A 12020-nucleotide genomic window follows, 5' to 3' on the forward strand; every position below is an offset into this window, starting at 1 on the left:
GCCACGCTTTCACCAGGAATTTCAGGAACTGACAGAAGAGCAGAGGTAGGGTTCACTACCCTATGCTCAATCTAGCTTCGTTCAAGAACGTCTTTCTATTGGCCTCAGCGCTGAGGCAGGCTCAGCCTAGCCGCTGAAAACCAAGGTAGAACAAACCCATGGTTTAGTGTCACAAGAGGCAAGACCATCCCACGACATGAGGGGCCATGTGACCAGTGTTGAGAGGACAGATTGAAGACTGAGGGTGCGGATGTTTGGAAGGGAGAGGAATCAGGGCGGCTTCCTGGAGGAAGAGGTACCTGAGCAGCTGGGAAGGGTGATGATCTGAGTGCAGGCTGGCTTAGGAGGGATACAGTAACAGTGTAGAGGGTGAAGCTGGGCAGAGGGGGTGGAGCCTCCTGAGGACAAGGAAGTACTCTGAAGGGTTGGGGTGGGAAATGTGGGCCTCTTCCTTTGAACAGTACTGAAGGGGGGGGGGCGCTCATGCCATCATGTGCACAGCAACCCCGGAGGCTGGGGCTGGTGACAAATGTGACTCTCCAGGTTCTGGGCTGGGGCTGGTGACAGATGTGACTCTCCAGGTTCTGAGTTCTCAGGTCTCTAGGATGCATGGAAGGGTTAAAGGTGATGGCCGGCAGTGAGGAGCCACAGTGCATAGGAACACAGGGGACAGGCTGTGACAAGCTGTACCCTCTGCTCCTCTAGGCCCTGCCCAGATCCAACCGAGCCTGAAATTATGGCCCAGCTGGGAAGCGGGTCCCTCTAAAGGTCCCCCCACCCACCCATTCTGTGCCCTGTGTACGACTTCTTCCACCCAGGTGTCCCTGGTGTCTCTGCCGCACTATTGCCTTGGGGAACCTGGCTCTGATTCCTTGCAAGAGGGCCTGCCTGGTCATAATGAGGCTGGAGTTATGGGTGAGGAGGGGGTGCCCTCCACAGCTTTCATTTCCTGGCGCTTCTGAGCTAGCTCCCTGCATGAGCCTCGCCTGCCTTAGGAACTGTTCCCCTGGCTCCAGCAGACAGTTGCAGGGCTGCATGGCCCTGCAGCAATGTGGGGGGAGGGGGCAGGGATGTGTGGTGCCCAGGACTGGGGAGGTGGGGTCCAAGGGAAGCTCCCCCAGTGTTTGCAGCCATCAGACTGCCATTGGTCCCGCCTCCTCTTTCTTTTATTTCTTTGTTTATAATGCCTCATATAAGGGGGGAGGGAGCACCCAGTGATTCAATCACTTGTTCATTTATCAAACAGTACTGTCCAATGCAATCTAGGAGACAGAAAAGGATCTCTTCATTCATTCATTCATTCATTCATTCATTTCCTCATTCATTCAGTATACCTTTAACCTCTGTGAGGCAGCAGGATGGGACCTGTTATTAGGAGAGAGAGGTACAAAGTTTCCGGCATTCTTTACTCTTCCCATAAGTATTTCAGCAATTCCCGGACACCAGTACCCAAGCTGGGCCCTGGCAACACAACCACGGAGTTCAGGCCTTGGGGAATTGACTTTCAGGTATGTGGGGCAGGGAACAGAGTGTAAAGGGGTGGGTGGGTTTGTTTCAGATATTTCAAGTATTAAGAGGAGGAATGGAAAAGAGGCAAAGATGTGGCAGAAAGGCTGAAGGAAGTGGGGGATTATGGGAAGGGAGAGTTGATGAGGTGAAGCCAGACACAGAGCGGCAGTACATGCAAAGGTCCTGAGGCTGAGGTTCAGTTGAAGTCCAGGCAGGTCTGTGTCTGAGGAACTGGAGATGGCTACGGGTGAGCACTTGGTGGAAGTTGGCTAAGGTCTGCACTCAAACCCCCGCTTCAGAGAGGGGGTTAAGTTGAGTTCCAAAGCACTCTCTGAAAGTTGGATAGACTACGCGGGCCAGAGCAAAGCTTGAACCCAGCTCTTAGATTCTCCTCCATACAAGGGGAATGGGAGATGAGGCCCCCACTGGGAAAACCTGCCAGGATGAGGCTGATCTTTCACACACTCACCCCAGAGACCCTGCCTTCCCTTCCCCTGGTCTGGGCCTTTGTACCTCAGCCTTCAGGCCTTCCCTCTGGCAGCTGGCCAGGTTGCCTGGCTGCCTGCCAGCTCCTTGCACCCCAGCCAGCCAACCAGTGCAGCAGCAGCACCAGGGGCTCCTCCCTCTGCTCCCGGTTCAGCTTTGCCTGAGGGCACCCACCACAGGACCCTGCCCTGGCATTCTGTCTGACCAGCACTGAAGCCCTGAGGCTCCATCCAGCTCTCCTTGACTCTGTGTGAGCCTCCAGGCATGCTGGCAGCCTTCCCCGGGGTCATAGGGCTGAACTTCCTGCTCCGAGCTATTTAATCCCAAGTGGGATTAAAAAAACAGTCTAGGCCAGGCTCAACCGATGCTGGCCTTGCCTTACCTGCTCTTCAGCCTAGCCTGTCACGGGACACCTGTCCGCAGGGTACACGTGCGTGTACACCATTTCACACTTGGCAGCTGCCTATGTCTCAGCGGTTATGGGGTTCTGCTACTCACCGATCTGGGGTCAGCAGAAAAAACCAGACACCTTGCTTTGTGACGAGGAGACAGACGTGAACAATGGACACGTCTGACACGGTTTGGCTTTGGTTTCGAGTGGCTGTTAGGGATGTTGGGATGTGGGGCCTTAAAGGAGTAGCCGGGCTATCCTGAAGAACGAGTGTAGATCCCTAGAGATGGGGATCCCCAAAGCCTCTCTTCTTGTCTCCCCTTTTCCCTTGGGGTCCTCTTGACACCTTCCACGTACCCTTGGACTTCCCAACCTCGAGGATCATGGAGACAAACAAACTGCTGGGAGTTTTTAATTTGTTTGTTTTGAGACAGGGTCTCTCTATGTAGCTCTGGCTAGCCAGGAACTCACGGTGTAGACCAGGAGGGCATCAAACTAACAGATCCTGCTGTTTCTGCCTCTTGAGTGCTGGGATCAAAGGCATAGGCCACCGTGGGTGGCTACCTTTTTATTTGTAACTTATTCAGTCTCCAATATTCTGTTACAGTAACAGGAAATTATATTAGATAATGGTCAGGTGCTCTGGAGAAAACAGAGCACAGTAACGGGGGTGGAGGTGGGGGTGGGGGTGGGGGGAGTATCTATGTATTCTCTACCATCTATATATTTGCGTATCTGTCAGCTTCAACTTAGCAAGCATTTTAAATGATAACTTGTACAGAGTGGCTAGGAAAGGCCTTGCCATGAAGATATTATTTGAAAAGACATCTGTCCATATAGAGAGGAGATGCCATCCACTAAAACGAACATACAGGCAAGAGAAAACGCCCTGGGATCCAAGCCTAAGGAAAGTGAGAGGACCTCAGGGAGCCTGGTGTGGTGATGTGGGCAGCGGTGGGGCTAAGAGTGTGGAGGTGAGGGTGTCAGAACTGTAGGATCTCGCAAATGCTTACTGTGAGAAAGAGACCCTGGGTAGGTTTGAACATAGGAGTATAGTGAACACACACACACACACACACACACACATACACACACATGTGCATACACATGTGCAGAGTTATGACAGCCAGGGGGGTCTACGCTGGTTCTGAGAAGTCCCACTTGACAGTGGGAAGAGTCAACTGAAAGGTGGTGCAAGCGGCCTGACCATGGCACAGGAGGTCTCTTCTTGTGGTGCTGAAGACATTGCGGGGAGAGGTGATCACATTTGGATGCGATGTGTCAGAATGTTGCTTTGAACACTGGAAGCCTGTGGAAGGCAGTGCCGTGCCACCCAGCGTCAGGTGCTCAGGGCTGGGTTCCAGCTGAGGGTAAGCTTGAGATCTGGACAAGGAATTCAGGTGAGATGGATAGGAAGGCCAGGAGTAGACAGCAAAGCTTGAGAGGAGGGACCAGCAAAGGACACTGGAGAGGGCAGTAGTCTGCCTCTGGGATGCCATGGAGAAATCACTGTCTAAAGGAAATGTCCATCCATCATCCATCCATCCATCCATCCATCCATCCATCCACCCATCCATTTATCCATCCATCCACACATGCATGTCTACAAACATAATCCATCCATCCATCATCCATCCACACATTCATCCAACCTTTCATCTAGCCATCCATTCATTCATTCATTCATTCATTCATTCATTCACTCATCTACCTATTCATCTATCTAACCACCCACTCATCCATCTATGCAATATTTCACTTATCCATCTACTTACCCATCCATCCAACCATCCACTCCGTTTATTTATCCCACTTAATCCATCTGTCTACTCATCCATCCAATCTATCTACGCAGTCACCATCTCATCCATCCATCCTCCCACCCATCAGTACATTAATCATCCATCTATCCATCCTTCCCCAAACCCTCTGAACACCAGACAAGCCAGACAGGGAGCTCAAGATTCCTGGAATGATTGTGACAATAAAGATACACTCATTCCCCCATGAAGTCCCCATCTGGTGCGAGAGCTCTTGCACATCATTTTCCCTGCAGTGGGGAAAGGTGCCACTTCCCATTTACCTCTTAATATGTACCAAGTGCTGACTAGATGCACACATGCCCGAGATGAGTAGCAGAGAGCATTTAAAAGAAGCAAAAGGCTCGGCCACAGGAGCAGAGGGTTCAAGCATGGATAGGAGAGAGGAGGGAGAAAGTCACAGAGGGAGCAGAGCTGTTGCAATGGACAATGGGGTTGTCCGGCTGGGGTTTGTGGTGCCTCAAAAGGATGCTAAGGAGTCACAAGCTACAGCTGGCTGGGAAGAGCTGGCTCCACCCCCACCCTTTCTTGTCTCTACTCCATTTCAGCTTCCAACTCTTACTGGGACCTTAATCTCTCCGCTGTGAGCAGTGACTAGTGTAACCACCAGTAAGAGCCCCTTTCCTTCTCCCCATCAGTAATTGGTTTACGAAGTGTCCTATAACACAATTCTGGTCAAATAAACTATAAAGGGCTATCTTCTGGGAAGCAGCTTGGAAAATATTTCTACTTCTAGTAAAGGGGATGCTTTAGGAGACAGTTTTTCTTTTCTGCGTGCATACATAGGAAATGACCGGAGCAACAGCAGCCATTTGGGGATGATAAGGAGAGCTATTCCAAGCTGGAAAGCTTAACTGAGAAAAGATGGAGACATTTGTCTCTACTGATCTCTTGGAACCACAGAATCAACATGCTCCGGTCTTGGATTCTGTAGATTCTCATTCTCTTTCCCAGAATTCTCTTAGACCAGTCTAGCTGATGGTCTATCTTGGGCTTGCCGTCAGCTATGAGGACAAGGTTTTAAGCAGCAGAGACCATCCCTATTTCCAGAGTGAAGCACATACTGAGGCCTGGGAGGGACTCAGGAGAGGCTTGCTCCAGACAGAGCTCGGACTGCCTGGGAGAAGGTGACCTTCCCCATCACAGAGGAGTCCTGCCTTGGGTGTCCTCAGTTCTGCCTGTGCTCAGGGCATAGTCACTGCCACCCATGCTGTTTGTCCTTCTGTACTCTGCAGCAGTGGACAGCACGTTCTGTCTGGATTTCTCAGTACCCTGGCACCACCACTGCCAAGACAAGGGTGCCAGCTCTCCTTTGTCATCTGGCTGTCTCCCTGGGGACACACAAGGGCTTTTCCTGCCTGTTTAACATTTGTCTCCCTGCTGATCACTCTGCCGGGAGCCAGAAGTGGGCTGGGCATGGTGACTTCCATTCAAGACAAAGCGGAGAGACTTCATAGTGCAGCTGAGGACTAGTCATACCAGCTTGCTCTTCCAGACTCCAGGTCATCTCTCCCAGCCCCAGACAAAGGGGTAGATTTGAACCCTTAGCACCACTGAGGCTACATGGCCAGGCTGAGGCCTGACTCCTAGTTGTTGCAGGACTGTGAGGTGCCTGGGTAACCCACTGTTTCTCTGAGCCTCCTTTTTTCTTATCTGGAACTGTGGGTGGCTGTGCTGGCCTTCCGAGGACAAGGTCAGATGTGGAGGTTGCTGCTGGAGACAGAGCTGCTGTTACGCAGTAATGTTGGAAGACCAGCAAATCTCCGCCTCTGGTCACTTGTTGGTTTCCTTGGACTCCCATTACATACCAAGTATCCTGGCTGGAAAGGGTCTTGGAGAGGCTGCTCACACACTCATTCATTAATTTGCTCATACATTTTGCGAACAATTGCTAGCCAGACCCACATGTGACCGATGCTGGGATCCTGTGCCAAGGAGAGTGGAGGAGATTCAGTTTGATTGGCACAGAGGAAGACAGCTGCTGGGGTCATTGGGAGGGGCTGGTGCCTGGGGCAGGGAGATGCAGGTAGGGATGTCCATCCATCCATTCATCCATCCATCCATCCATCCATCCATCCCCTTGCTCCTTTGACTTGATACTACGGGCTTACGTGTGTCCTCTCTCTGTGCCCTCCAGGCTCCCAGGGCTGCCAGTGGGCGCTTTGCCTAGCAGGCTGGCACCTACCTGCCCTATCCAAGTCCCAAAGGCACAATGCCTGCTGGATCCTGGACCTGGAGCACACTGTGTCTAGCTGCAGCCTGCTTCCTGGGGGATGTTATTTTTACCAGCTTGTTCTCACCCTTGGGGAAAACGGATCCCAGTGTCCCAGGCAGGAGCAGTAAGGTAAAGACAGTGCGGGGCCAGCCACCCTGTGAAGATTTCCCTTTCAAGATCCCAAGGAGAAGGCATTGTGGGACTGTAAACAGTCAATGTATGAGCAAATTGCCACACATGGAACGTGAGCTTGGGCAGTGAGGAATACATGTGTTGCCAGAGTGGGGTCACACCCACAGCATTGGTGTTGGCGTGGGTCCAGGGTCTTCCAGGACTTCTCGGCTTGGGAACCAGATGTACCCAGTGAGGAAAGATTGGAGACAAGGAAGGAGGATCAGAGAGTCATCCTTCCCCTGCTGACTCAATCCACCCATGCAAAGGCTGCCCAGGGTCTCAGTCATCTCATATATGCTGAGCATGCTGTGCGGTACCATCAACAAATCCAAAACCTCTCTGGTCTCTTTCTGCAGAGTCAGGCTGTGTTCATCTGTTCCCATGTAGGTCACAGGCTTGGTTTGCTCGCTTCCAGCCTTTGGAGGAGACCAGGGAGCGCTGTTTTTTCAGGTAAGGAAACTGAGGCACAGAAAGGTTATGTGGCTTGCCCAGGTCACACCCTGGCTTACTCTGGAGCCTAGATTTGCACTCCAATCTATTGGATCCAAAGCTCATGTGGCATCCCCTCAGGACCTGAACCTACACTATCTCTGCCTGATATCCTGGACCCAACTCCAGGGGCAGATATGCTTTGCTATGCTTGGGATCTGAAATTCCTGCTAGGCGCTCATGTGTAGAAGGCTCCAACCTCAGTGACAAGGTATCCAGAGGTTGGGCCTTGGGAATGATTGGATTATGAAGACTCTGGTCTCATTAGTAGTCAACCATTGCTAAACTCTATTTCAATGGGCAGTGGGGGAGAAAGTGAGTCACAGGGCAGGCCTTTGACAGACACACTTTCCTCAGCCTCCCCCCTCCATCTCTCACTCTGCTTCCTAGCTACTGGACAGTGAACAACTTTGGTTCACTACTTGTTCCCGGCTATGGTGGACAAAACCAGCCTACCACGCACAGAGGGAAGTCTTCGAGACTCCCCGTACAAATGAACCTTGGCTCCTGAAAGCTGACTTGCTGAAGTGTTCTGTCACTGCAGTAGGGTGCACTGATCAATGCCAGCTAACCCGACATTGCTGTTTAGGGCATTCGTGCCTCAGGGCCTTTGCTCCTGTTGGTAGTGGTAGGCATACCCTTCTGTCTTGCCCAGTGGCTCTCTCCCTGATTCAGTCCTTCTGTCTCATCCTGGCATAGGGAGATCACAGTCTGCAGAGTCTGTGTTTTTCAGACCTGGGAGACCTGAGCCTTGAGAGGGCTCAAGAGCTGGCTTTACCTGGTGTTTAGTGTCAGCCTCCTGGCTGTGGGTACCGCAGCTGCTGCCCTCTGCCCCTCATTCCCATTTTATTGCAGGGCTCTGGGCATATGAGGGTGTAAGAAAGAGAGTGTAGCCACATGGCTACCTGGTCCAGGGAGAGGAGGATGGGAAAGACAGAGGTGTCGGCTTCTCCTCCTCCTCTTTCCACAGACCACAGGGCTGCAGTTTCCTTTCCCTCTGCCATTTATGGACTCATGAAACATTAACTGAGCAGCTACTATGTACCAGACCCACACTAGAGACTGAGAAGCCCACTGAGCTCAGTGTGTGTCCCACTGCCCATAATCCCGTGTGTATACATGCATGGACTCACCCCATGCACTGAGTTCATAGACAGATATAGACTTACAATTCCCAGTTGGATCAACAAACCCCAGTAAAGAGAAATCACAGGCACCCCACATATGTATGAGGGTCACAGCCTCACTGCTGGTTCGAGAACTGGCAAGAATGGTCCCCTGGGAAGAACTTCGAGGCAAAACTCTGCAGGCCCGTGAGGGACAGTCTAAAGAACACTTCAAGGTGGGAGCTGAAATGTCATGGCTGGGGCAGCAGCCTCGGTACCCATAGCCAGGAGGCTAACACTAAAACCCAGATAAAAATTAACTATCCTAGTTCGACGAGGTGATGTACGCCTATAATCTTAGTGTGTAGAAGATGGAAGCAGGAGGATCAGGAGTTCAAGGCCATTCTCAGCTACTTAGTGAATTTGGGCTAACCTGGGCTACAAGGAGACCCTATGTTAAAAAAACAAAACAACAATAACACCCCCCACCACCACCACCAATAACAAAATTAGCTACAGTGTAGAGGGGATACAGGACTTGGGATTTGGACTGGAGAGCTAGAAGGTAGGGCAGGGTCTTTAGGAGAGGGACAAGAGTGAGCTTCTGTTTAAAGAGGTGGCCCTGCTTGTGGCTTGAGGAACAACCTCAGAAGGCGGAGGTGGTGTCTGGGAGAGACAGCGGTGGTGGCTCAGACCTGGGAGGCCGCGGTAGGATGAGAGAAACTGACAGCTCTGAAATATTTAGGAAGCACCACGGAGCAGACTCCATGATGGATTGACCTGAGGGGAGGCGGGAGGAGGCAGCCGGAGGACGGCTTCCCGGTTTTATTTTTCTGTTTTCGCTGACGTGTATTGATCACCTACTAAGAGCCAGGCGCGTCCTGCACTTCACAAGCGCCACCTTCTCCGTTCCTCATGTAACCTCATAAACTAAGTCATCACCATCTCCCTCATTACCCTCTCACTCCGGGAAGGAGGCTGTGGCAGCCGGGACCCGGGTCCTCTGGGGAAACAGCCTCCGCGGGTCATGGGCGAGCGGCACCATGAGTCAGTGCAGACAATGCTGGGCCACCCTCACAGAGCCTCTTCTTCGTGCCAGGCACGGAATCATCCAATTAGCTAATAATAAGAGGTGACAGCTAAACGCGGGACACACACCAACCCTCTCATCGCGCTCTCCGAATGGCTGTCTTTCAGATTTCCATTCCAGAAAAGAGGACCAGTGGCCCAGACAGGCTGAGGACTTGTCCAAGGTCACACAGCAGTTAGTGGTAGATTTGGAATTCCCATAGGCTATGACAAGCACAGGTGAATAAAGATGGGCAAGGGGGTGGGGGATAATGGCGCAGTGGCTGCTGGGAAGGGCACGCTTGAGTTTGGACCAAGCCAGTGCAGATACTCAACACCCAACTTCCCATGCCAGCTAGGAGCTCTGTGGGCATGTTCCGTGGTCACGGGCATGCGCGCACAAGCACTTCCTGGGTGCCTGTTGTTCACCGGCCATGGCCAGCGTGTTCACTCTGTCCCAGGTGTCCGGGTTGTACCTGCCTCGTGCCCCGCCCCCGCCCTGCCCGCTTGCAGTGCTGCAGGCACAGACTCGCTGTACATCATGTTGACAGTAGAAATTACATCCCGGCTGCTGTTTTACACCGCGCCCTGTCAGAACTCACCGCAGCCCAGTGATCAGGACAAATTGAATACCATCCTGGCCGTGTCAATATTTATTCCATTTTACAAACGTGGCCGGATGGGAGGCAGGGACCCGCTGAGGTGCCAGCCAAGCAAAGCCCCAGGAGGCTGTCCCCCTTCTTCCTCACAGTGGATCAGCACCTCCCTTCCCCTCTCCTCTTCCCCTTCCCTCCTTCTGGACTTTTCATAATCGGTTAAAATTGGATTTCAGTCTTGATGCTGAAAACGGCACAAATCATTAACGCATGCTGTAACTAATAATTACAAAATGGAAAAATGGATCTACCCTTCGATCAAAACTCTGAAAGTCACCCCCTCTCCAGAAACCCTGGCCTCTATCCTCTGAGACCCAGCAACAAGTCCCTCCTGCCATATCTTTGAGAAGATCCCCTTGACTTGCTTGCCTGGGGCCACTTCATCGAACATTCCTGCCGAGTTTGGCTGTTTTGTTGTTTGGCTTCTGAGCTCCTACTATATACATTCTTCTGGGTCTTTCCTTTCTAGCTGTATCTACAAGATTCCCCTTTGCTCTGATATCTGGATCTTTTTCACGGCTGTATAGTGTTCCACTGCATAATTGCTTGCTTCTCCCGTCTGCCATCTCCCTGTGTTCTTCTTGTTCCTCTGTCTGGCTTTCCTATTCTTTTCCTTTTACTAACCCCCTCCCCCCCCCCCCCCACCCCCCCCCCCTGCTGCGCTCCCAGGCTGTCTGTCCCCTGGTGTCCTGTCTGCTACCTCTGGGTAGCTCTCCTTAAGCACATACTTGGTCTCAGCTCCTCCGTGTGATCAGGGTCCTGACACCTCCTCCTGAGTACTTTCTACTGTCCCCAGCTGCTGGAGCAGGTAGCTGCAGGTAGAGCAGGCCTGGGCACGGAGAAGTCCCTGTCCCAATAGCCTGTCTCTTCCTTGGCAAGAAGCTTCACCCCATGATAAACTCATCTCCCAGACTGGAAGAGAACTGAGGGACCTGAGGGAACATGCAGCCAAACTCAGAAGGAAGCTGGGTTTGGGGACAGAAGCCCACCCCTTGTCTCAGCTCTGCCATTCAAGATCCCAACCATCACCCACCGGTGGACCTTGTGTGTGGGGTGCCACCAAGCCGCATCAGAGGAGAGCTGCGGGTGGAGGAGATCCTCCAGGAGGCATGGAGGGAGCCCTTGGATACCCCAGGGGCTCACTCCACACCTCCCTGCCAGCCTCCCCGGTCTAAGAAGCTGCATGATGAGACTCGTATTCAGGGTAGTTAATTTTTACTGCAACCCAAGCAGATGACATTAAGGCTTCTGTGCCTTTGCAGTGGAGGAGAAAGCTCCCTGGAAAGATGGCGAGGTAGACAGGGATGGCGCCTGACTCTCATACCACCATGCTGGGTGACCTTGGACTACTGTCTACCTTTCCTGGGCTTCTTTACAATAGAAGGCAGTAATTGGTACTCAGAGCCATCACGGGCCATGGCGGCAACAAACGAGAGCTTATTCAGAATTCAGCCCTCCACCCAGCCCTGGAACATCCGATACAATGACCATAACGATCACAACATTAGAAGACACAGAATATTTCCAGAACTTTCCACAGGCTAGAGATATAAACATTGATTGGATGAACTGAAAGTAAAAACCTGTACTTTCTGCCTGCTGGACCGAGCACTCCACTGGGCTCCCGGTGCTGTCCAAGCCACTAGGGAGTAGATGGTCACCTCTAGAAACTGGGGCACAGAGAGGCAGAGTCACTTGACTTGGGTGACAGCTAGCCAGGAAGCAGCGAAGCCAGGACCTGAAGGAGGAAGTCTGGCTGCACAGCCTGGCTGCTCTGGAAAGGTTCCGTGGCAGCTCTTGGCACCGAACTGGCAGCCCTGGGCAGGAAATCAGCCATCAAAGCACCCACCGCATGTCTGGCTTGGAAGGGCACGTGTTCCACCTCACCCCCATAACCAGGGCAAGAGCTTGCTGTTTTATTTATATATTTATTTGAGGCTCTCTCTCTCTCTCTCTCTCTCTCTCTCTCTCTCTCTCTCTCTCTCTGTGTGTGTGTGTGTGTGTGTATGTGTAAGTATATACATGGCATGCATGTCTGTGTGTCTGGGTTTATGTATGCAGTGCACATAGAGGTCAAAGGTCGGTGTTCAAGCTCATCCTCAGGTG

General features: G+C 52.2%; 1 protein-coding gene across 2 annotated transcripts in view; it reads right to left on the reverse strand.

Moving 5' to 3' along the window:
* Positions 1-12020, reverse strand: part of Cdh22 (cadherin 22) — a 122328-nt gene that overhangs the window by 70273 nt on the left and 40035 nt on the right. The gene's annotated exons all lie outside the window — the stretch shown is intronic.

The sequence above is a fragment of the Arvicanthis niloticus genome, chromosome 2 (genome assembly GCF_011762505.2).
Source record: "Arvicanthis niloticus isolate mArvNil1 chromosome 2, mArvNil1.pat.X, whole genome shotgun sequence".
Lineage (NCBI taxonomy): Eukaryota > Metazoa > Chordata > Mammalia > Rodentia > Muridae > Arvicanthis > Arvicanthis niloticus.